At 36.0% G+C, this 27,804-nt stretch overlaps 1 protein-coding gene across 4 annotated transcripts in view; it reads right to left on the bottom strand.

Moving 5' to 3' along the window:
• The window catches only part of LOC146756181 (rho GTPase-activating protein 32-like), a 331,712-nt gene that overhangs the window by 203,021 nt on the left and 100,887 nt on the right, over positions 1 to 27,804 (bottom strand). For 2 of the 4 annotated variants that reach the window (XM_085524871.1, XM_085524872.1), the window contains exon 2: positions 9,593 to 9,734. The exons of the other annotated variants lie outside the window; for them this stretch is intronic. The gene's annotated coding sequence lies outside the window, so the exon portion shown is untranslated. The remainder of the gene's footprint in view (positions 1 to 9,592; positions 9,735 to 27,804) is intronic. 4 annotated transcript variants of the gene reach the window in all.

Raw genomic sequence — 27,804 nt, 5'->3', positions numbered from 1 at the left:
CTATGCTATTGCTTTTAATAAGTACCTTCATTTCTTTGGCCATCACTGCTAAGCCTTAAAATGTTTTCAGTGTCCCCAGGCCAAGTAATCCACAACACAGAACTGCTGCAAAATTCTATTTTAACTCCAATGTTTTCACAAGGGCATACCTTACTATGTTTTATAAACCTACTTTATTACACGCTTTTCATATAAAAACTATAAACCTAGTTTTACATCACATTCAGCTTTTGACCATTCATCAGTTTTCCATGATAAAACCACTGTGAAATCAATATCCTTGTAAAGTTAAGCTGTCAAAAGTTACTAGACTATTTCCAAAGGCAATTCCAACTAGACAGACTACCAGATGTTTTCAATATATTTTATAGAAGATTGCATGATAATTTTAGTGGGACCGAAAGAAATGATACAACAGATAGCGTGTTGAGTTTTGACATTTTAAACAGCAAGCCCAATTGATTTTTACAAGATACCTGAAACAAAAATGCCAGTTCTGGAAAATTTATATTTAAACATTAATCCACAGAATTTAAGAGCAATTGTGCTGTCAAATAACAAGAAAAGGAGACAGCCTTCAGTAACAAAGTCTATATAAAACAACAGTGTCGCTATATGTATGTGCATGTGTGTGTGTCAATATTGAAATTCAGAGCTGTGAATTTTATATATATATATATATATATGTATGTGTATATGTGTATAGGAACATATGCCCTTTGCAATACTAATTCAGCTCTTCTGCTGATTTACAGGTTTTATTCTTAAAGAACTCTTCCAATTATGATTAAAATTCCTCTTATAATTAATTCAAAATTTTATTAAATCCAGCTTTTATAACTTTAAATATAATAATGCCAGCCAAGTCAGGGCAAAGAATATGTCTAGCCATTAATTTTACCTGTATCATTCCTCATCCCTCAAAAAAAAAAAAAAGGCAATAAAAGGATCCCTCCTTAGAAATCAGACTAGCCACTGCCACACTCATCTCCATAATAGCACAATTTCCAATTCACGCCTCATTTTCATTAATGTTTCTAGCCATAAATTTTTAAGCATATGATAAAAAATTTCTGAAGCGGCATAAAACTAACATGAAGAGGGAGTTCATTAGCATGTGACCCTAATTAGAAATTCCATATTAACTTCCCATTTCTACTTGTGCATATCCAAAAGCAGAGGGCCTAATATACTGTGTATGAGTCCTACATTTGTTGTAAGAGGCCTTACTCATTTTTATTATTAAACAATCCCTATGTTTTCCTTGGTACTGAGTAAGTCAACAGACAACAGTGTCAGAGTGGCACCTTTTGTGTCACAAATTATCCCAGAAAGCTGCAAGAAGCTACCAGCCCAATGCTTTATTAATGATATCAGATCATAAAAAGAAAGGGGAAATTGCTGACTCCAACTCTTTCCTAATGTTGGGTGATAAAAATGCTACTTCAGGATTCAGAAGGTTAAGTTCTAATGTGTATTTTGAATAGAGTATGCTGAAATAATTGCCTCATAAAGCAATGCATTGACCAGCCTGCTAATGGCTGCATAGTGCAAAACTCAGCAAAGAGTGCCAAGCTTTCTGGAAAAAATGCTGTGGCACTACTTTTGTAGCTTCACATTTAAGTTAACTTTTCCTTTTTTTCACATAATTTTTTTCTGTAAACTAATACCAAAGATTATCCCCCAACTAAACCTCTACCGCCTCCCTCTGACTACATTAAAACCAAGTTATTAAAACAAAAACAAACACATAAAAAGGCAAACCAGAAAACTACAAGAAACATTAAGAAATCACAGTCACATTTCACTCATGTAAGCCAAGACACTAATTTCACCTATTTTTTGCTATTCTCAATGCAGTCTAATATCCACTCAGTAACTGAAATGAAACCAATGCATTGATTACATTTTAGAGTATGAACTGATTTGTAGCTCAAAAACGTCTCATTAACAATCTTATTGACAGAGAAAAACCCTACCTATCAATGCTTTCTGCATGCCTCAAAACAACAGAACATTTAAGTTTTGCTTTAAGTCTTTACCTATTTCTTCAAGTACCTCCCTCACATGGAAGTAAGAGACACTGAGAAGAACATAGATATGCACGCAGATATCTCTACTTTTATCAAACCACCCACAGTTTGCATGCTGCTTCACTGGGCTGTGTGTATTAACCAGGGTGTATGGACAGCAGAGGGAGACGGTGGCAAAAGCATATCAGAGTGCAGCAAAAAATAAAAGCATGGAGACAAGTAAAAGTTAGAATCAAATAATTACCTGTTGAAATTTATATCATTTTAGAGATTTAAGTTGTCTTTATCCCCACATTTGTAATGATTACAAAAATGTTACAAATTTCTTTGCTAAGAAATATTCCTAAGATAAATATTGTCTTTATCCAACACCAATATTGTTATCAATGAAGTTCCAAGAACACAAGTGCCATGATTTCAGCTCAAAACCTTTCTTCAGTCTTTCTGTATAGCTGTGGCATGAGAACAAATTGGTTTTACACACTACAGTTAATTCATGAGAGTCAGATCGTATTCAGTGCATACCACAGCTTCACACACATCCACTTCATTCACTTCCCAACTGCACACAGAGCACTGAGGGCCATCAGTCAAGCTTTCCAGAGTTCACACCTTTGATTTCATAGAGGCCAACAGTCACTCACATGTGAAAAGGACTGTAAATATCACACAGGATGCCCAAGCTCTACTTCTCAGTGTCAGAATTTACTACTCCACAAATGGCTAATTAAAACTAAGTGATCCTCTATTGATTGATTAAAACTATAAAACAAAATTTGAAAGCCATAATCCACACATTTGTACACCTTTTCTCTGAAAATGTGTACAAGTGCTTTGGATTGGGCTTTTGGTTGTTGTCTGGTGGATATTTTCATGTTTCTCAATCCAGTGATTTAGCACTAATTTTAATTTGACAAATGACAGATGAAAACACAGTCCTACGAAGTCCAGCGCTAAAACTTCTCTGGGCTTCAAAATCATTAACGTTCAGATGCAATCTCGTATGATGATTTCTGATGTCATTTCTACTATAAATACCTAAGAAGTACCAATTCATACAAAATACATTCTGCTTCAGACTTCAGTAACATACAAACATCAATGCACGCTGGTAATTCTATAGTTATATCACTATCTAAAATAAAAATCCTTGATATTACCTTGATTGACAGAAGCATGATTTTAAAATACCAGTAATTCAGGAAAAACAATGACATTTCTCTACATTAGAGAAATGAAAGGACCAGAACACTGATTACTGGAAGAATAAATCAGATACTGAGATCTTAAGATGTCATAAACTGAACATTACAGACAGCGTATATAAGACATATTACCAGAGCCATTTGATTAATCACCAGTTTAGTGATAAGTCTTTTCAACTTGGTTTTTCCAACCCATTATCACTTGTGCACAAAAATATTAAAAGCCCTTTGAGTGCAATGTATATCAATAACTTTGTCTATTCCTAAAAGATTTATTACAAGTAGCAATTAATGATTGCTCTTATTTTTAAAGGTGCCTCTTTACATAAACATGATCAGAATAAGAGCAAAACAGGAGAAGTCAGCAGAAGGTTTTGAGTACCACAGAGAAATATCATTTGCAAACACAATTTCATTATGAGACTCTTCCACTTCTGGCAGAATTCCTTTCTGAGCTAACACTAGATTTATTATCTTGTTTCTTGCAGATCTATAACAAAAGAAAGAAAGAGTCCATACCATAATACGAGAAAGATTCATCATTATTGAATGAAACAAAAAACATTTGGCAGAGTGTACTGTGAAAAACATTTCCACGATTACCATTAATAGCACACTGTTTTATCTTACTACCTTTGGCTATTTTAGAAATGTTACATTAAAAATGCTTTTTCCCCTCCTTTTACGCATTAACCAGAAATAATTCTGGCTTAAAACCTAAACGATTGCTGTATAAAGAGTTTATGCTGATAGACTCAAACAGCATCACAAAGTTTCAGAAAAATCTCTATGCTTACAAAAGGGATTATCATGTGATTCAGTTGTCAAAAGGAAGATTTTTCCAGTAATAAAATAGTTACAGAAACCTGAAATACATTCTAACCATTTCCATGCCACAGACTCCTTCTAGTGAAATATCTGCTTTTGGTAGCAGCAAAGGAGACGTGTTTACGATCCATGCTCGTATGTTTGATGAACTTTTCTTTTGCTACCATTGTCACATATTCCCGTAAGCTTATTAAATGAATTGATGCCTTTGATTCTTAAGTGAACTGGGAAAGAATATTTTGCTTCTTTCTACATATGAGCAGAAGAGGACAGACATGTCCCACGAACTCCAGCATACCCCATCTCTGCTCCTACAAGGTGCAGAAGCACTTATACACCATGTATTTGAATAAAGTGCCTAAGTCAATGCCAATGTGCTGTTATTATGGGGAGAGGTTTTGGTTATGCAAGAAATATGACAGCATTCTTCACCTTATGAGAGGGTGCAGCAGTGGCTCCAACAAAGCTATGGGTTCCATGGGGCCAATGATATCTGACTCACTTAACTTTGACCAAAAATGAATTTATCTCTTCTAAAAAACCTTTTAACCTCTTCAATATTTAATGGAGTGCAAGCATTTAAAGGTCACAGATGACAAAACAGAAGAGCTACATCTTGCCTTAGAATTATCCAATTGAAACTTCACCAAGTAACTCAATAAGAAAATCAGTAGTGAGCACTGAAGGCATTAATTTTAACATTTTAAAACTGTTTAAATTCTAAACTGCATTATGATACATGCTTTATTTCAAACATTTTAGGAAAAAATAATTCTTGTTACTCTAAATACCCCTTTCTTAACTATAAAACTGTGTCATACTTTGTTTTGTTCAAGCATACAGGCATTATTAGTGAGACGAAAAATATGCACTGTTTCATTACAGAAGCTTTTCAGGTTACGACTACTGTTAAAGCATTACCACCAATACTAATTTGTTGGTCAATGTAAAATTACATTTCCTTACTGCAAGTCACCAGAGCAGCCTTGAGGAGTGCCCAACCAACGCTATACACTGTGATAACAGATTGCTATGCCCAGCATCCTCCATTAACAGATTTGGTTGTGTTTTTTAACATCGAAATTCTGAGATCTCATTGTATGTGTAGCTCCTATGGAGCCTATGTGTATGACTCCACAGCGGGCCTTGACAGGTTGTGGTTTTATATGAAAATTAACAGATATTTAAAATTCCTTAGTCATTTCAAGGGTAAAAATGGAAATTATTTTCAGCATTTCTATTTCTCTCCGTCCCCCTCCCCCACACTTACTTTTTTTTCCTCCACTGGGAAACGTTAAAAAAGAACTATTAGTTATTATAAGAAATAGTCAAAATCCTGTCAAACGCCAATTTTGATTGATTGCTATTTGAATAAAAATGAGACAGGCATTGTATTTATATGACAAGTATAGATGTGATATCAAATGGTATTAGGGAGCTTCACTTTTTTTTTCTTTTAATTATCTCTGTTTGGATCAAGTATATTAAAAAGAGACGAGCCAAAGTTAGCTCAGATTCACATAACCTAGCAACGTTGTGACCCACTTGAAATTTCTTTTATAACACTTGGCTGACTTAGCCAAGGCTAAGGCACACATATTAATATAATGGGCCTGAATATATATCAAGATTTATTTTTAATACTTCTCTAGCTATTCTGAGTGCATTTAGATTCAGTTATTCAAATCTGTGTTTTCATTGAACTCTGCTTCTTTTACTAATTTTTGGAAACAATGGAGAAAGGCCAAGCGTGGGAAACTGTCATTTACAGAAGGGCTATTATTTGCAAATAAGACTGTCTTTGGCAAATAACATTGTCAGCATCCGCATGTTGATCTAGCACTATTTCTTATGCATCTTTCTTTGAATATTCCAGTACATTCTTTGCAGTAGAGCTCAAATAAAAAAAGCAAACAAAATGCAAACAATGTAGATTGTCTGTTCCTTCCTCCTCAGCCACGCTCTGACCATCAGTTTAATCCCATGTTAAAAGCCTTTCACTTTCTATGCAAAAATCAATAGTTTTTGAGGCAGAAAGCATTCAAGCCATACACAGATGAGTAAGAAACTCACCTGATATATTAGAGCTGAAGTTTAACTCCAGTGAATACTTCTCTGGAGTGAACAGGGTCCAATCAAAAGGATTTAGATCAGTTTAGGTTATAATACCCTACATTGTGTAGGAATTCTCTGACATTAGGGTACTACGGTTAGGCAGAGGTTGGACTTGATGATGTTTGAGGTCTTTTCCAATCTGTGTAATTGATTCTATGATTGTTGCTTATGGGTCTCAAAGCTTTCCCACAGCGTATGCCCTTCCCTGACCAACCTGAGGGCCCTTTGTTGATCTTGGTCCAGCTGTCAATTTCATCATTCTTCTGATGAGTACAACACTATACACAGTATTCCAGTTGAGGTAAAAAGAACATTGTGCAGAGACTTATTTCAAGTCACTAAAACGTGAGGAAAAAGTTGAATTCTCTTCAGTCAATCTTTTTTGACTTGACTTGAGCAAACACTTGACCTGATAAAAGTATCTGAACGTTCCTACCTGCCAGCATTGCAAACAAACCTCGCTTCTGAACTGACATAAAGCCAGAATATTGTTTTTCTAAGAGGTCTTTGTTTGCTTCGTTTTTAAGTGTGTGGTTTTTTTGGGTTTTTTTTTTGGTTTTTTTTTTTGTTGTTTTTGTTTTTTTTGGTTTTTTTTTAGCTAAATAAGAAGAAATAAGAATATAACCTCAACTGGAGGTTATATTTAGGAAAAGCAGAATATTTAAAAAACGTAATGGCATCAATTTAAACTGATGTAAGGCTGCTGGGTTTAAAAATAACTAAATGAAATAGTGACAGCTTTTCCAGGATAGCTATTTTTCCTTCGCTTACTTCCTCCCTTTTCTCTTTCCCTTCTCTTTGTAGATTTTAGCATGCATCTTTCCGTATTGCTTTCTCACTAGCCCTGATAGCTCCAGCTAGTTCATAAATTCCATTGCTGCCTGCTGCCATGTGATGTGGTCATGCAGAAAATATTTCATAGGAAAAAGTGTTAGCTAGCTAGAGGCACTATTGTCGATCATTACTTGGAGCTGCAACTACTGGTATGTGACTATGTATTCATTTCATGCACTGTAACACCTAATGTACATGACAAAATATTGAATACAAAGTTAATTCACAAACTAGAGTAGCTGCTGATGCTGAAGCTGTGCAGAAAATACATACTATTATTCCTTCTCCTTTTCCAGTGCTCTCCAGCAATTTGAAACTGGTTCAGTTTCAACATCACTTAATTTCTCTATTTTGTTTAGCGTGATTTAGTTCATTACAGTTCAGAAAATATGAAGGCTGCTCCAAACAGCCTCCTGTTTTATGATGCTGGCCTACAATATCAGAGGCAGATGTTGGTGGGATGACAATAGAGGCTGAACCTTCCCACCAATATCCCATCATATTTTGTTGCCGTGTGACAGGCAGCAGCAGAGGGGCAGTCTGGCTGAATTGTGTCTGACTTGCAAGCGTACATGAAGCAAAGGGAACCAACACCAGGAAACAACTCAATGTGAGTCAGATGATACATTTGCACAGCAAATTACTACCTTAAGTATTTGAACACTCACTAAAACAGTGGAGTTAACAACAGGGTTGAAAGGGAAAAATATAGTATAGAGAACACAGAAAAATATCTTCCTCTATAGAAAAATTTTTGATGAAAGGTACAAAAATAAATTGTATTTTATATAATTTATATAATTATATATAAAATATATAATATTTTATATATAAAATATATAAAATTATATATATATAAATATAAAAATATAAAAATTTATAAAAATATAATAAATAAAATAAAATAAAAATATTTTATAAAAATATAAAAATATAAAAAATATAAATTTATAATTTTATATAATAATATAATAATTTCGTCCAACCCGCACGAAACTATGAAAAAATAAAGATCATTTTTATAACCTCTGCACATGGAATGAATCACTGAGATTAAGTTTTCATTACTAGGTAGACAAACATATATATGTAAATAGAACTTCATTGTTAAACTGCATATTTATCAAGTAAAATTACTAGGACCTAATACGCTCAATGTATCAATATATTCCTCATTTTCTACATCTTTCTTGGAAAGCTATTTTTCATACTTACCCTGCTATCTCACTCGCTCTACAGAATGCAAGTTTGAAACGCATTAGCTCAGTTGGGCCCTAAACTAAAAGTGGTCTATTAGAACATAAAAGCAGAGTATTGCCCATTCCAGTGTATTTCTGTTTAGGATAAAATAATTGCAAATTAATTTCACAATTAACACAAATAATAATATGCATTAACTACAACAGTGTGCAATTCCCCCCACAATAACTCAGTCACATGAGCCCATAATTTGTGTCAGGTAATAAATAATTAGTAAGAACTGTAATTAAAAACATTCTAATCAGAATCACTAGAGTTAGAAGATAAGGCATAATTATATGCCTATACATTTATATCATAAATCTATGTAAGCTGTACATTCTGTAAACTTTCATCACAACAAATCTAATTTTTACTGCCTCATTTCAGCAAGACTTTTGATTAAATACTGTATTTAGAAAATAGTACTCATCAATAGACAGTAAATAAATAATCATCTTAATATTTATGTCTTACAACAAATCTCATGCCCTTCCATAAAGAAATCCTGGAATGCTTATATGTTGTATAACAATTTCTGGGAACATATAACTGCTGCTTTACTGTACTACTACTTTTGTTTTATTTTTCTATTTGCTAAACAAAGCTTCAGACAAAGAGAGTCTTCACTGCAGGTAGAAAATCCAGGTAGCCATCTGTCCAACTGATCTAACTGGAAAGATTGACACACACATAGTTGTGTGGGTTCTTTGTGTATGAACTCTACAATAAGTAAGACTGAGTGAAGAGGGAAAGGAGAGAAGAATACCAAGCTTTCTGTGAAAAGCTTATATTGAGATTTTTCTGCTAATTCCAGAGCTACAAGAGGCAGTAGATGTGTTATCAATAGTCCAGTACATTGACTCCTTGCAATAAATTAGTAATTACTGAGCGAAAACTTTCCTTCTAAAGTATAAATGACTTTAATGATAAAGAAGAGCTTGAAACATTGATCATTTGTGCTATACTTCGAATCTGAACTACCTGAAACAAATGATAGTCTGTGAAGCCTCCATGGTGAAGTATACCCTGTTGCCTGCAGTCATGTTAACTAATATCTCAATGAGCAAAAAAGAACCGCTGGAAGAAAACCAAGATCATTCAGAGTCTACAGATAACTTCGGATCAACTTCTGATTTATTTATATTGGATAGGACTAAAACAAGTATATACACATACGTATCTATATGTGTGCATGTGTGTGTGTCTATAAACGTACACATCTTTAGAGATTTACCAAGTAATTCAGCACCTGCACCACTTAAAAAGAGAAGTCTTAAAAGAAAACAAAAGTACTGGTTAGCAAAACTTCTTTTCTTCTGAAAGAAAAAGACATACCTTGACAGATATATATGAGCAACAGAGTCTGATTACAGTTTTCTGTATCTTCTCTTGTTCATGGCTTCACTACTTCAATAGCACACAGTGGTGGGTTAACTCTGGCCAGCAGCCCGGCACTTCCCAGTCACTCACTTCCCTCCTTAATAAGACCAGGGGAGAAATTAAAACAGACTTAGAAAGTAAGAAATGCAAATCAATTTAAAACACCTCCACCTCCCTCTCATCTTTTTCTAGGTTCAGATTCACTCCTTCACTTCTGACTCCTCTGACCAAGCCATGCAGAAGGGATGGAGAACATGAGCTGTGGTCACTCCACAACAGCTCCTCCGCTACTCCTTCCACCATCCTCCAGTTCCAGCATGGGTCCTGCCCACGTGTTGCAGTTCATCAGATAGAAACTCTGCTCCAGCACAGGCTCTCCATAGCCCCATTTCCTTCAGGATGTTTCTACCTGCTCCCCATGGCCTCCCCAGCAGCTGCACACAACCTCAGCACTGCAGCACCTCCTGTGCTCCTGCTGCACCCTGCCTGCTCAGGGCTGCTGCTCGCACTTCTCTCCCTCATCCCCCGCTGCTGTGCAGCAACAGATGGCAAACTGATCGGGAGGGTCTAACATCTGTTTTTCCTATCAGTGATCTAAGAGCATGACTTTTACGGTCACAGATCAGATCCAGCACTAAGCCGTTACCATTTGCAACAGAAAGGATTCTTCTGCCAACTTACCGGGATGCCCCAACAACAAGACTTTTATCTGAATATTCCTATGTTGCATCATAAACATTTCCAAAAGACAAGATTAAGCCTTCAAAGTTTACAACCTACTGTACCAGTATCTCAGTGAGTTCTGCTGAATAACTGCAGCAAAAATTCACAGGGAATAATCCTGAGAATACATCATAACTCCAACAGATTTATAAACCAACAGCAAATTCTTTTTTCTTGTACTTGGGAACTTGGGATCTATTTTCATCCCAATGGAGAAGTCCAGCATTGGCAAAATACATAAATCTGCCACAGAAAATACAGGAGTATTTTGTAGAAAAGGTTTAAGAGTTAAAAATGATCCCACATTCTTAAAGCAGAGTAAGGAAAGCATTCTTAAACAAAAGTTGAAGTTGAGCAGATGATAGAAATGAAGAGGAAAATGATGTATCCAAGGTAATCGTTACTTCAAAAAGAAAAAATCCTTTACTGCAGTGAACCAGAGCTGGGAAGATTTAGTGAGTTCTATCCACATCAAAATAGGAAACCTTGCCAATTACGACTTCATCATCTAGAACACAACAGAACCTCCTGTGAGCTAATAAAACAAGGATAAATGATTTAACATGTCATAAATATTTTAATTTCACTGTATGTTAGATTGGTACGACAATTTATGCTATTTGAAAAAGCCACAGGGTTAGGGGGAAACCCCTTACAATAGTGGAAATAGCGCTCCCTCCTTTGGGCACTTCACACACTGTGGAGAAGGTTCCCCAAGCTCAGGATGAGGAGGCACAAGGGGACAGCAGGGTGCCATTCAGACAGAGAAAAATGCGGTGAGGAGGAGAGAAACAGAACTTTACAGGGAGCAAGACACAGTTTGCTATGTGTTAGAAAGCCACCAACTGAAACCAAGTCTGAAAGCAAGGACCTGCCACTAAGGAGAGCAGAAGAAAATACTTTTATTTATGACTTATTTTACTCCGAGTCTTTAGTTCAAAAAATAAAGCATTCTAATTTTAGTTCTAATAGAACCTGTCATTTGAAAAACATAAAAGGCTTTTAACTTTCTTTAGGGAGTTCTCTAAGGAGAAGGTCTATTTAAATCCACTTAAAAGATCCAGCTGACTCAGGATCTCATTTGAGATCATATTATTCACAGCCAAAAAAAAAAAAAAAAAAAAAAAAAGAATAATGTAGAATGAGAAAACCAATCATCCTGTCACCATTTGCAACACTGAGGACACACAGTATAGGAACAGATTATTTCACAGGCAAGCAGGATCATTTTCAATCTGCTGTATAGACTGAATATTCAAATACTAAATATTCTTAATATCCTGGTGAAGGAAACACAGTGAGGAACTTTCTTTGCTGTTCCCAACAAAACCAAGCAAAATGGTTATCTGCAAATCACAACTTTGGTTTCAGAACCATGAAGGAAAAACTGCATTTACCTTCTTGAGATTATCCTCTACCTATTTCATTCTTAGTTAAAATGAGAAAGGAAAGGATCCCATTTAGTACAGATGAGGAAACTTTCCTTTTCTTTTTCCTTCTTAAATTAGTTGGATGGAAAACGCAGAGCAAGAGCAAAGGTTCACTGTTAATGCAGCGCAGGGCAAAGTACTGGAGCAGGGCCTTCAATGTGAAACTCTTCCCTTAGGAAAAGCATTACTCTTTTCTTCTCATCCTTCTGGATATGAACACCTCTGTCACCATTATACACATTTCCAATAGTTCAAACACCAGCATAAAGCATCTGTCATCTCTGAAGTTCAAGATTGATTTTTCCCAGTCATAGAAATATTAATAACCTCAATCTTCAAATGGGGTGGGGGAGAACAAAAAAAGAAAAGCATCTACTCTTAAAAGACAACAAGTCATCCATGCCAGGAATATAAATTCAATATAAATTCTTGGAGTTCGGGACGAGGAGGGGAAAGAGTCCAGAAATAATCTTAGAAAGTAAAATGAGTCATAACAAACACAAAGACCACCTCCCACCTCTCCTCCTCTCCCCGTTTAAAATAATTATCTAACGATTTTGTAATACTGCAGTTTATGATTTATAGCTCAGACCATTTAAAAAAAGAAAGGGATCCCAGCAAGGCTTTGCTCTATACTTCACTGAATCTATAAATTAGTATAAAATAACATTTTTTATAAGCTTGCCTTCTGTTTTCAACCTGGACTCTATTTATACCTTCTTAAATGTTTGGCACAGTCACAGCGATCACTTCAGCGATCAAAAAAGACAACTATAAATGTAACCCAAACTACAACACCATACAGATTGTATCTCAAACAGCCCATTTACAGAATTAACTTCTGCAACACACTTCATGTTCACGGTGACAACAATAAAGGTGAAATAAGAAAACACTGCCAAAGCAAAGAAAAAGTTTGAAGCACATATCTTAAGCTAACATTAAACAAACATGAGATATTTTCAACCAATAAACTTTTCTTATACATATACAGATGTGTGTGTGTGTGTATACACACATTTATATATAAAAAGGATTGCAGTAACTTATTTTAAAATGTAGGTCAGAATAAAAAGAACTTCTGCTTTTTATCTTTGAATTAAGCAAGTACAAAAAAAAAAAAAAACCCTTTCAACAAAACAGAATAGCTACAGGAAATCCCCTGAAACAATAATTTCTAACCATTTTCTCCGCATTTCATAAATAATGAATACTCCAAAAGAACTGGTACCACATTTTTTCATGCACTCCTTATGCAACTAGGCTAAAAGATTCTCTGAAAGTGACAAGAGTTAAGTGGACTGCACTGTGGTTTTTAAGGCAAAACTCAACTATTCTGACACCTTGCAGTCATTTCTCCCTCCCACCTGCATTTTTAAGCCTTCTAGAAAAAAAACCTCATTTGCAATTAAGTGAAACTTGGTTTACAAAATAGAGAAATATTATTTGTTTAATGTCACATAAGAATTTATATTCTCAAAAGTAGCACTATTTTTTGTTACGGATTTTTACCCGTATCACTTATTCATACTCTGTCAAGGTAATTTGATATGCTTCTATAAATAATTATGAGTGAGTTAATTGTCAGAAAAGGACTGGAAAAGAGAAACAGTCACACCCACACTAAATCCCCAAGTATGAGAAATAATTTGCCTGAAAATGTGCACTTCTTTCTATTCTTCATGGAAACTTCAGGTGCCTGGGGAGACAAGGCCACAATGGGCTGCAGTGAAGCTGTCAGCTCAGTCCTTGGCAGCGGCCATAGAGCCCCATGCTCCCAGCAGCAGGAAGCCTCCACCTGCTGAAGCACACTCACAATCCTATTTTCTCTCTCTCACTAAGATTCAGCCACATGTAAAGTAAAAATCAGCTCCTACCATTATTATGTATACACAGGTGCTCAAAAAAAACACCCCAAAAAACATAGAGACAAACCCCCAAACTGACATCCCAGAGTTCCTTGAGGAACTCAGTCTTATTTACAACCATTATTTGCTGCACCTCTCACATCACTTACATTGGGAAAACAGATTCTCAGCTGTGAAATAATCTTACTAAAGCATTAGTAAGGTTTAGGGAAGTGTATGCAGTTTCATAAGGTAAAATCTACATTTCCAGTTGCTAAAGTAACTGGAAAAATTATCATTGCTCTTCGAATACAATTGGATTTATTTATTCATTCTTACAATACTGCCATTAGAAAAGACTTGCACAATATTTATTTCAGTTTTCATAGTTACAAGTAACTGAGGAATAGCTTTTGCTTTTTGCATATGTATATATATTCGAAGATGAATGAAAGAAAACTCACCATAAATGAAACACATAGGTGGCATAGCATGTTTATATAGGAATAAATTGCTTCAAGTTTTCCCAGCAAGGCAACAGCCACACAAGCTGCCTTTATTCCTGCCATTTGCAGAACTAGTTTGAAGACTTTTTCCACACTTAGTGTAACTTAGTGTCTCCTCTTTAGTAGTCAGATAATTAAGTATTAATTGTGAAAGTGGGAAATGATTTAGCAGGTGTATAAAACAAAGGGAGAAATAATGAAGGAGACCAATCATGCATGAGAATCTAATTAACTGATATTCAAATGCCCATGCAGTTTATGTTTGAGTTTCCCAAAAGTTCCTTCATGAAGACCCCATTAGTTCATGCATGAGTGTTCAATCGCAGCCCAATTCACACATGAGTGTCCAACAGATTTCTGCATGGATGCCAAACTAGTTCATGCACAGTCACACAGTAACAGAAAAACATGCTATTCATTCATGCAGTAGCACCCAGTTCTGTCGTGAACAATACCCAGTTATCTCCTGTGTGAGCACTCAGCCAGTTAACACATGTTGACCACACACTGCAGGTCACAAAATGGCTCAGGCTGAAAAAGGACCTTAAAGATCATCTCCTTCCAACCTCCTACCATGGGCTGGTGGTCACCCAAGTTCACTGCATTCCCAATAGCATGAATTTGACATTTCTTTGCACAATCCTTACTTCTATACTTCTTACTTTTTACATCATGGAAAATGTAATTTCAGCTGTTAGAGAAGAAGTCAGAATCTCAGTTGTGCATTAAATGCATGCACACGTGTGTATGAACATACATTTGCTTACACACCTCCAGTCATTTCAGGCAAGACATAAGCACAATAGATTATGCAAGTAACTCAGTCAAGATAGGGTAAATTATTCCAAATTGTAATTCACCACAGCTTAAGAGGTCTTTTGTGCTTCCTTTATAAAGTCAAACAATGAAAAATTGCAGAGCAGTAACAGTGCAGTGCTTCAAAAACACAATTATGCCACATGCAGTGACAGTAAGTGTGCCACAGCCCGACACTTCAGTCATGATGGACTCTGCAATATGGCATCAGATACTTAACCACTGCTTGCCCGCACACTTCCTATTTAGAGATCCCTCTAGTGTACTAATTAGTCCAGAATGTAGCTGCCAAAATTAAATGACATAAAAGACTAATGCATCATAAATAACCCACCTGAGTAAAATAAGAAAACATCTGTTAGAGTGCTTCAAACATTCGTTTACTTACTGAGAAAAATAGTCTCAAATAAAAAAAGGAAAAAGCAAAATGGGAAAAAGAAAAAACAAAAAAAAAAGGGTCATGGACTAAATGTCCATTTCTGTCTCTTTTACAGAACTAGATGGAATCCATCTGCTAGATGGCTTCCTTTTTCCATGCAACAGGTTCACATACAGGTTTATTTGCATGCTGTAATGGCAGCTGAATCTGGTCATTTGGTGAAAGACACTGGGTAAAAAAGGAAGGTCTTGTTTGTTATAGAGTCATCTATAGACTCGTCTCCCTCCCACACACACATAAATTAGTTTCCAAGCCCCTCACGGTCATCTTTAAATCCAAAGCTACTGAAGGTTCTACAGCAATATCTGTAAAAAAAACAGAAGATGGCTGTGCTGAGTAAAAGACCAATGCTACACTGATGCTTATACATCCTGTGTAACTGAAGAATACACACCTCCTCTCCTATAGCTTCTCCCCAGGGCAAAGTGAGACCCTGGAGTTTCCACATAACAATTAGTAATGAGAGGAAGGTGTAAAGTCACAAAAGGTAAAGCATCCATCTGTATGGTGACACACAGTGTGCTTCTGAGTCATTATAATATTCTAACACTAGGTTGCTTGAAAACGAACTGTAAACAGCACCTCTTATCTCAAGTGTTTTGTAGCATTTCTACGTATTAGAGAATTGAGATGGCTGCTTCTTAAAGGTGGCTGAAATGCTTCCTGCTTTTAAGTCCACGTCAGGAATAACATTCCATTATATGTGCAAAATAATAAAATACAAATATAAGAGACTTTCTAAACATGTTAAACCAACTAAATAAAGCTTTGCAGATGTCATATTAAATTCCTTTAACATAGTCTCTTTCCTGAAACACTCATTCAAACACTAGTCTGGTGTGAACTAAGTTGCTTCTATGGAAAGAATACCCAGTATTGAAGAATTTGGAGCAATTTATTTCTCAGGCATTGTGGAGAGATGCACGTTGCAGACAAAACAGTCCTGACTTGGTTTAGGAGCAATCAGCACCAAGTTCAAATCACTGATTTGGGTATTGAGTATCCGGGTACATCTTAGTTTAACATACAGCGTATCCCAAGATTTATAAACCAAACCAGAACAGAGTGGCCTGAGAGATAAATCCAAAGCTGTACATATAAATCAGGAACTGAAAGTACATAAACATAAATTAAATGTGTAAATATAAAAGAATATGCCAAGCCATTTCAGACGAGCTTAATTTATAAATACTTCTCCCTCTCAGTTCATCAACAAGCCTATAAAACGCACTGAGCACCTCTGACTATAGTTTGAACACATCTTAATCTGCAAATTCTGTAATCCACACAAATGACAATTGTGTCTCCAAACAGTACCATTAGGAAAACAAAGCAGCACCTCTCTGTTTTACTGGGTTCAGTGTGAGAAACAGCGACAGGAAAGCAAGGAATAAAAAAGCAACTAACCAATTCCCCACCACAAGCCCTGATAGAGAACTTCCAACATATACTAATGTAAAGTTGAACAATATCAGGTCCTACAAAAAGTAGTTGTCAAATTAAGCATCGATTTTTTGTGATCTCCTAAGGAAGAAAAATAAAGTTCCCACAGTAAATTCATTTTCTAATAGTTTATGTTATGCATGCTGGTCATGCAACTTAGTCTGCTTGACTTGGATTTATTTCTTTGACAAGGCTTATAATCTCTTTTTAAACACTGTTATCTTTTAACTATTACTATTATTTTTTAATCAATACTGGCTTTTGGGAGCACTGAGGATAAGCAGTGCAGATATTCTCCCATTTTCTCAGCCTCCTTTATGATGCTAACTAACAGAAGTAGGAAAATACTTTGATTTATTTCCCAAAAATGCTTTTGATTCAAAACAGTCTGATGTATTCCAGTTACAGCAATGCAACACATACCTGGCAATCCAATGGCATTTTTCAATTTAATAACAGAAACACGACAATTAGTGAAATAATTGTGAAGTTCTTAAGGATTTAAGGATCAATTTACTGGGAGGAAATAATTCCAGTTTCTCTGATACAGCTTTTAAAATCATCATATTCATGTAAAATGCATCCATTTACACCACCAGTTTGGAAGCAATGGGATTTCTGACAAATGCTGTGTTCTATCGAGTTCTGATTACTAATGGTGCCTATTTCACAAAGAGAGGTGCACATCACTTTCTCAGAAATTAAAAAGTAAAAGAGAGAGGGGGAAAATTTGGCACGAGGAGAAAAATGCAGGGGTTAATAGCATTCTTCCACCTGAAAACCACGTTAATACCAAGCAATAGCTGTTTACAAAACTGTCATGACACAGCTAGAACTCCTTGGCTTACAAAGTTAAACAGAACAGTCCCAAAAGAAATAAAGGGATGAATTTCCAACAAAGACATGCCTGCAGTGAATGAGTCGAAGAGAAATTCAAAACCTACAAGGAAAAATGCTTGAACAAAAGAGGCAGCTCCTTTGTGGCTCAGACTAGAGGCAGGCTCTGACAAAGGTGCTAAGCAAGTTATGTGCTGAAGCCAATGAGATTTTTCACATCTAAATATAGGCTGGTACAAATTACGTGAGTCACTGTCGTAACCATGATACAGTGTCCCAAATGGGTCCCAGGAAACTCAGGACCACAGCGTGTTCTTGTTTAACCAGCAAGGCAGCATGAGAAATATACCTGTGTTACAGAGTCCCAGCAAGAAAGCACTAATGACTGGCACTGAGAAGAAAAGGAAGTACTGAGATTTGTACTACCTCATCCCAGCTAAAGAAGATGACAGCACTTGCTGCACTTCTAAGAGTTTAGAGAACTTTGGTCAACTCATGAAGGACAACCCAAAGTCATCACAGTTTTTTGAGATCATTATCTGCAGAACACCTCTGAAATTTGCACTTAAGGCTACTGGAGACTTTTCACGGAATCACAGAATCATTTGGGTTGGAAAAGCCTCTATCATCCATCTCAATAATTACTCTAAAATAAAACGCTATGGACCAGGGCTTCCCCTATAATGTTTTCTCTGTTTTTATTTATATATATATATTTTTTTACTACTCATAATGTACTCATACAACACACAACAACGTGAAAAAGCAAACAACACCACCACCAAAAAACTCCGTAAGAGACCCCAGAACTACAGCAAGAAAGCAATATCCAGTCTCAGAAGGGCATTTACCTTCACGGAGAAAGCAGTGACTTCATATTTGGAGAAATGGAAGTTTTCTTATAAAATTGAATACCCCGTTCATAACGGGGTTCATAAACGGAGGCTAGATACATTCTTCTCAATGATAAAAATAAATATAAAAATACCGCATACAATAAAAGTTATAAAGTTCTTAATTTTATTAATAATGGAAAGTTTTAGAAAGATCTACTAAGTCAAGTCTATATATAAACTGAAGAAATTTGCCAAGTCTTTTGATATGCTAACAGCCAGATTTCCTCTGCCAGATGGGGGTATCCAGAGAGACTCAGTCCCTACTGTTATTGTTTATACAGCAAATTATCGTTCTGTTGTCTTAGGGAATATGGAAGTGGGAGTTCAAGGTAAAGACTAATCTAGATGAAACTCCTCACAAAATTAACAACTCTCATTAGTTTGTGTTCAAATTCAACATGGAATCAGAGTAACTACTCTTAGAATTCAACTCCACATTTCACAGCAGTACTTAAAGGGTGCATTTTGACTAATGGAAAGATACGAGCTGTCTGGCTTAAGGTTTGTTTAACTTTTTAAAGATATTCCATCTGTTAAGCAAATTTGATGAATTTACCAGCCTGTGTTTTCTATAAAGAAAGGTAAAAGTGTGGCGGTTTGCAGGCAAAATAAAACAGTGCAGGATCTTAAGATCATTAATAGTCATCAACTATACTTCATCTTAGGATTCCTGTTTAAAACAATGAAAAATAAATCTGCATTGTGGTATTTATCTGAATAAGAAACTTAAGAAAATGTTTTACTTCCTTTTTAATTAAATCACATGACACAAGATTACCCAAGAAAACCAGTCAGCCTCAGAGCCGCAGTTAGCACAATATCTACCCAGTTTAATGCATGCCAGAACTATTCTGCCTACCTCAATTAAATAATGCTGAAAACTTCTCTACAGTTAGGGTATATCTGCACACATTAACTTATCCACAAAGCCTGAGGTGGTTATCTGAGCCAAGTCAGAACAAAAGTCCATCCATACAAAATGGCTGCTGGAGCCTGGCTGCCATTACACTGTGCTATCTGATGGCATCCCTAGTACTAATTTTACACTAAGAACCTGCAGAACGCAGGACCTGAACTGTCAGAGAAGCAACTATCTCTGACAAACAGATAATATAAACAGGCACTACATTTTGCTTCTCCAATAGTGTCCTGGTCAAGTTACTGCTTTCCCATAAAGCCTCACACAGCAGTGCTGCAATGTAGCTGACAACATTATAATGAAAATGAAACATACTTCTCAAAATTACAGCAACTGTATTCAGTAAAACGTGACTTTCTCGATAATGAAATTATCAGCAACTTAGGAACCTCCTTCAAAAACTCTCCTATATACATAATATATATATATATATATAGAGAGAGAGAGAGAGAGAGAATATATAGAATATATATATATATTATATATATATAATATAATAATTTGAAAAATTATTCCTTATAAAATTCAGTACTGAGGAAACCAACAACTCAATGCTGTTTAGTCAAATAACTGAAAACCTGGCAGCACTACACAGCTGAGTATGCTGTGGTTTTAATTTATGTCCCTCTCATAGGGGATATTAAAAAGGCAGGCTGGTACAATTTGAAAAAACACTTAGAATTGTCCTATAGGCAAACACAGAAGGAGCAGTATAAGATTCAAGATGGATCCAGGGAGTTCGATATGCCATATAGAGTCATATAGAGGAATGTATGTGACATTAATTTTTATTTTAAGGCTTTATGGCAACTTAAAGCCAAATTAAAAACTAGCTTTTATCCTGTCAGTGCTTGAAACAAACAAAAACAGAATCATGTCTGGGTAGCTTAAATAGCTGCAGCAAACCCTCATTTCACACCAATGAGTTCTCACAGATGAATACAAGAAATAATGTGAAGGATCAGAGTGACGTACAAGCACATTTCAGCGTAAGATCTAACATCTAATAGTGAGAGACACTTCAACTGACAAACCATTCAGCAGCCATAAGCACAGTAAACTTAAATATAGAAAAGACTATTTTTCTCTGTCCTCCCTGCAGGTCACTTCCCAAGGAACGCCTCCTCTTTATTTACATGGAAACTACAGCAGATCCATAGACCACAATAACTACTGATAGAGCAAATTCTCAGCCACAGACCACTAATTTTCAGCACAGTCACCACTATTACTTATGCACTGTCACTGGCAGTGAAAAAGAACCTGCATGCCCTGCTTGTATAAATCTGCATGGTCAGAAAGGTTCCAAACTTACTCCCATACATCTGTCTGATGGCATGGGCCAACATCAGAACACAGAAAGCATTACATTCAGAGCAGCTCTCACATATTTAAGCATTTTAAATGAAGATATACCAAATATTTTAAAATCTCCCTAAGTCACAGTTTCTTGTAACCTGGTTTGTAGTTTAAGATAAACTCAACTACTTATATGTGTGTTGGGGTACAGCTGGGGGCAGCAGTGTATTTGATGTCAGTTACAAAGCAAAATTAGCCACAAGGATTAAGTCTGAGTTCATTTCCAGGTCATGCCTTCATAGCATAACGTCCCTGCACTACAGAGTAGAATCCATTTATAATATCATTTTAAGGACTTGTTCACAATCGCTTAGGTCAGAAAACACCATTAAATAATCCAGTTTGATCTCTCATATACAAAAGCCAAGCAAATAAGCTTACTTTTTATACTTCTCATTTACTGTACTGTCAAATCTTCTCCAGCCAGGCTCTGCCTCCAGATTATACAAGGACAAACAGCACAAAGATTTATGCTATGTTCTGTTACTGAGTGACCTCAACATTTTCTCAACAGTTCAAAGCTGCAGATAAAACCAAGTGGTCTGGTATTCTCTTTTCAACTAATGGAGCACTGGAACTGCAGTATTATCCAGCAACAAACAATGTGGAATGTGAAGAGAAATGCTTCACTATCCTACTAGAGATGAGGCATTCTAACATTCTTAAACTAACAACACACAGCAAAGCTGCAGCTGCTTTTGTTTTGCTTTTCTTTTCCCCCCAGTTTTCAGAAGCCATCACTAAACTAATGGCCTTGTTTTGTTTTGTTTCTTACCTTAACTGAACTACTTGGTAAAAGACAGAGCAGTCATTAGTAGGCCCCAACGGTACTAGAAATTCACAACATCCATATTTAATAAGATGTTATAGCAGAAATAAAGTATGCATTCTGTACTTCTATAGGAAAGCAATATTCATTATTCTACAGATTATTCCTTAATAAATATTTCAGAAACTTGAAGTGGGAAAAAAAAATTAGAATAGCACATACTGTGTTCTTGATAGTTTAAAAGCCTTCTCATTTTCCAACCTATGATGAATCCTTATCTCATTTTCATTTTTGATGCACTGTAGTGCCATTGTGGGTTTGAAATCCATCTTTTGGTCAGTTTGAAGGAATGAAGATATTTGATGTTTTCTTAGTGCACACAAGCAAGTTAGAAGTCATCTTCCATTAGCATGAACAGAGAGCTAATACATTTTTGTTATTGTTGTTCCAGATACTTCAGATATGTTCACATAAATATGGCAATTTACTGAATGGTAGCAGGCTCACAAATCCTCCTTTTGAAAGCAAAGAAAACTGAACACTGCACTGTCGCTGATCTCACTTGCCCATGGTAATGTCAAAAGCAAAGAGCTATTTGAGAAATAACAGCAACAACAACAAAAACGTCTCCGAGTATTTCTTCAGTTGATTTGTGTAACTGTGCAAGCGTCCTTAAATTAACTGTAAGAGATGGTGGGTCGAGTTAATGCTGCTGCTCTTTACTCAGCCATAATTATAAGTTAAGGTACAGACAAGCTGCCCGTGTGAGCATGTTATGTGGCTGCGGCACAGCCCATGGACTGGGTGGGAATGTGTTCGCATTGTATGGGATTAATTCAGACAGAAGCATCTAAGACTCTTTGCCAAGAAAGGTTATCATCAACCATATGAACAGCAAGCAAAGGAATAATTAAAGATTGTAGAGAAATAAGGGAGTCAATGTGAACTTCTCAAACTTCTCTATGTAAGAAGCACACATGGGTCAGCAGCTGCTGTGTGCAACAAGGAACACACACTGTAATGGGCAGAGGCCAGAATTTTCTGATATTGATTACAGAAGGGTGTTTAGAAACTCGTAGGTGTTTATTAATGTTCTGTAAGTGACTAGTTTATCTGCTGTGTTATTAATATTGATCTTGAATGTATAGGTCACTGACTGTCAGTTAATTATGTTTACTTAAATCAATAAGCAGCTTTCATCCCATTTGATTTAAAACAGAAACTGATGTGCACACAAATGTGTGTGTGTGTTCATAGATGTACACATTCTGGAGAGGGTTTATGTGAACATCTTTCAAGTGTTGGTGAAATAGGCAAATCAGAACAGAAAGCCTTAGTAGTCACAGATATTTTCTCTTCCAAACTTTGTTTCAATAAGCTCTCTCCCCTTCATTGTTACTTACTGCCATTGCACTTACTGCCATTCACTGCCATCCCTGAGCCTGCACACTCAGACAGTGATCAATACACAGAAATCAGACTAAAAGCAGAACAGAGCACAAATACCAGACCTGCTATTACCATTTAAGTAATAAATAAATAAAGATCTATCTTAAAGCAGTCAGAAATTTGACTTTAAACCCTTTCTAAATTATTTTATACTTCCACAAATAGCTACAACTGAAGCTAGAAGCAGATTGTACATCTCCAAAAGACATATGATTTTAAGAAAGAAAACACATTAAAACTGATCTCTGGGAAAAAAAAATAGTCATCTTCCTAGGATCAAAAGTGAAGTGGCTTATATTCAGGCAGGAAAAGGAGCATCCTCAGCCTCCAAGGCGCATCAAGCTGAGGTGCATTTTATCAGCATGGAATGTGTTTTAGAATATGAACTATTCCAGAACATTACAGAAGAAAACAAATCCAAACCCTGACACACTTGTACAACACACCATTTTCATTTGAGATGACAAAAGTGTTCTGAAATCACCACGCTGTCTCCCTTAACAGGTGAGAGGAGACAGGGCTGAGAGCCAGGACTGAGGCAGAGGACAGAAAGTGAAAATACTAAATATATGCTCTCATTTTAATGAGCTGTTAATTCATAACTCCTAGCCAGGGCTTTTTATTAGAGACTGTAAATCTCAGACAGACAAGGAGTCATGAGATGTTGAAGTTGCCTTGTAAATTAGTAACTGGTAATTAAACCATTTAGTTTTTGAATGGACAGAATTGTGAGGGCTTTCTATGATGAAATAATTATTGAACATTACTGAACCAAATAATTAAAATTTGCAGTTAAAATACTCCTATAACAATACACCATTTCTTTTTCTTTCTTTTTAAAATTATTGAGCTTGTTATTGTTACATGGAGGTAAAAATATGACTGTCAGAACTGACAAAGCTCATTGTTTTAATTTATATAAATGTGTAGCTCATGACTCAAGAACAATTCCTTCTCACCACACAATCCATCCATAGCCATACATCTCAGAGATTCTAAACATATAACCAGACAAGGGGATATGTCATAAAACATCAGGTATTTGGTTTCAAATTTAATTTTGAACAAGTGCTGTAATCAAGGATGATAAGGAAAATGATAAACACAGGGCCTTGGGTACCAAAACAGTTTTCAGTTATTTTACTTTGAGTTTCTATAATGATGAGACTGGAATAGGTTTAGCTCCTTTTGAAGATGCTATCTCCCTCTTTCTCTCTCAAAAAAAAAGGAATATGATTTGCCTATGAAGGAGTTCCACGCTGAAAAACACATGCAGGAAACTCACAACTGAAAATAGCAGCAATTTCTTAACATGAGTATTGGTTTCATTTACATTGTAGTTCCCTACTTGTTGCCACGCTATGGGAAAATGTTGGATTTGAACAATGCACAGATTACTTTCCAAGAAAATTAAATATCTAAATGGAAAACCCCCCAAAATAATGTTGAGGTATATAAATGCTTATAAGCCTCTAAGATAGTAGTAGGGGCCTGTCCTCTTCAATATCTTCTAAGATAGAATGATGCAAAAGATTCTTACTCTATGAAAAAGCTCCATTAAGTTCACCGCTTAAAAACATAAATTGCATACAAAACCCTATACAAGCTTTTTATTTTTATGTCTTTCATCTACTAAACCATCACAAGCGTGTCCACTTCTAATCCACGTACTGCTTGAGTAATTTCACACCAATTCCTCATAATATTACAATTTTGCCCCTCTCCTGCCCCAAAACACAGTGAAATTCCATAAGATAACTACTCTGAATAAAAACTGAACAACAATAATAACAGAGGGCTATAATGAACATTCTTTGATTATACAAGATATTAGATTATGCAATTACTATTAATAAAAAAAAAAGAAAAAAAAAAGGTCATTTAACAAATATGCATTTTAAAGAACTCATGCAGCTTTCCCAAGCTAGCAATTACAGCCCCTCTAGAAGTACAATGCAATTAACCTAAGCTGTAAAGTTGAGAGGAGGTAGTTGGACCTGTTCTCACCCCTCTCTGAACTTGGTAACAATCAGGAAAAAATAGGGGTTGGTGTCAGCTACGTGTATATTCATAAAACTTCCTGAGTTTAATTTCAGCATTTCGCATTTTTGATCAAGGCCTCCATTTTCCACAGACTCTATTAACTTTCTCCAACAAGCATTTAGAAATTTACTGAAAGGAAGCTCATCGATCATAAATCCTAGGAGGTGCAGTGATGAATAAGCAGTAGCCCTTCTAAGCCAGATCAGTATACGTGCTCTCATAACTTCTTTTCACACATTCACCTTAACATTCTATATTTGAGACTCCTAGCATGAGCAATCAAGGCAACAAGATGAAATATTCTTTTTACTCTTGTTTTCTCTTCCTGTCCTGCTGAGGAGAGGAATGAGAGAGCAGCTGGGTAGGGAATGGCCTCCACCCATGGTCGCTCCCCCACAGTCCGCAAGTTAAGAACCCAATACATGCATCTTAAAATTATATGCTGTTAGACCTACTCAGTTGTCTGATGTGCCAATATGGACTTTCCATGCAATAGAAGAGTCATAAAGCTAACAACAGGAGAAGAAACACGTACATCCTAACTCGAAGCACTACGCAAATTGTTATGTAGAATAAAACACCAAGTTCAGTATCTTCAACAAGCATATGAACTGATCTTCTTATCCCCAAAGCACTTTCTTTTTACTCAAAGAAACAAACAACAAGATAGCACTGGAAGAATTAAACATGATAAATTTGCTCTAACACTCCTGGGAAAAAAAGCACAACGACAACCTCTGAGATTCTGTGCTCAAACCCACTTGTTCACTGTAAAAGCATAATGAAAGCAGCTATCCTAACACAAAACACTAACTCTCACCCTGTGAAATCAGGAACAAAAATAATCCTCCCCACTAATATTTGAAGATAACTTTTTGAGTACATAATAATACAGTAGCAAATTCCTGTCATAGAAGTGTGGCAAGGATTTCCCCATCTGTTAGCACGAGATAAGCTCTGATTTGATGTGATAAGAGGTTTTCTCATGTTGATAAAACAGAAGTTAGTGCTGTGCTCACAGCTTGAAACACCATTTCTAAATGTGAATTACCAGGAATATTATTTGACTGTTTTCAAAGCCTCTGTGCCAGAAGTCGATATTTATATACAGAATGACTATAATAAGCAAATATGGAATTACTACAATAAATAAATTATTTCCATGGGTCAGAAAAACAGTTCTCAAGTAGATGAAGCAAAGTGTGATTCTAGTCAGGGAAGTAACAATGTTTTCGTTATTTTGTTTGCTAATTTACCAGAAATGCTTTAATGATGCCTTATGGTACATAAATAAATAAATGAATAAAGTGTAACAGCGTTTTACTCAACAGAGTGTAAGCATTTGAGGTGAACCTCATTTCATACCTGCATATTGTTAATGCCACATAGGATCTTAATCCAAGAACTCAAGAATGGGATGGAATAGCAGATCAGAGTTCACTGACATCTTCACACATTCCTGTCTTAACTTAATTTGTTCCCCTCCCTCTCCCCCCCCCCCCCCCCCACACACACACTCTTACTCCAGTAAGATAAAGAATGAATTTAAACAACATTTAAGTTAGATTATTTTTTTTTTGTCACCACCTAAAAGTGCCCTCAACGTCTAAGAATGCTCGAGTGATGATTGGTCCCTGTAATGGAAAACTATCTTCCAAAACCTGCATTTCAGAAACACTTCAAATAATATAACTAATCTTCTCTTAAGAATTAGAAGAGCTGAGAAAAGAAAGAAGACACAGGCTCATCGGCATACTGTCCTTAAAGTATTAATCTTACTCAAACATTATCAAGATACAGTTCAAAACAACAAACACACCAACATACAAAAGGTTTGTAGGAGAACCTCTGTCACCTCTGATCCCTAGCCACAATGCAATTAGATGAATGAAGCTGAATGAAGCTGTTCTTGCGACAAAGGTGACTTTTAACCCTACCACAGCTCAGAAATGCAAGCCTAGCATTTACTTTATTTCTCTTCAAATAACAGCTCTGTCAATAGCTCAGGCAGCCAGCTCTGATAAGACAGAGCAGGGAACTGTCCAGTGTGATTTTGTCATTGTTTGGATAAGCTCAGAAGACTGCAGTCTCTTAACAGAATCAATAGGCAGCTAATGAGCACTTGAAGGCCTGAAGGGCTTCAGCCAGGTAAAGAAGCCAACTGAGTAGAGTACTTTTGTTAGTAAAAACCTGACACAGTCTTAAGTTTTATTTATCTCACTGGGATATAAATACAGAGTTAAAGCTGTATGATTTTCTGAATAGCAATGCTTAAATATAATTCTAAATTCTGAACTACAAGCTGCTTACTCTGCTTAGCTTAGAAGACGTTTAAAGTAGGGAAGCTTATCTAAAATTGCAAAATCCTGCTGGCCACCTCCAAATATTACAGAAAACTGATGGAAGTAAAAGAATCCTCTTACTAAATGTGCATTTAAAATTATTCATATCCCATAAAATTATTTCACACCAGATTTTATCACAACTTGGTTCAACTCGAAGAAATGGTTCTGTAAAAATGGTATCCTGGGGTATCATTTATTTTCCCTCAAATATTTCCTTATCAAACACTCTTTGTTTACGACTTAAAAGTTGCTCGCTCCAAATTCCAGCTCAATCGCAACCTGGGATTTGAAAGTCAAATTGGATTCTTCTCCTATTTCTCTCCATCACTGATTGTAATAAAGATTT

This window comes from Coturnix japonica, chromosome 28 (assembly GCF_054131305.1).
Source record: "Coturnix japonica strain WE chromosome 28, WE-NBRP24, whole genome shotgun sequence".
Classification (NCBI taxonomy): domain Eukaryota; kingdom Metazoa; phylum Chordata; class Aves; order Galliformes; family Phasianidae; genus Coturnix; species Coturnix japonica.
This window is presented reverse-complemented; position numbering and strand designations above follow the sequence as displayed.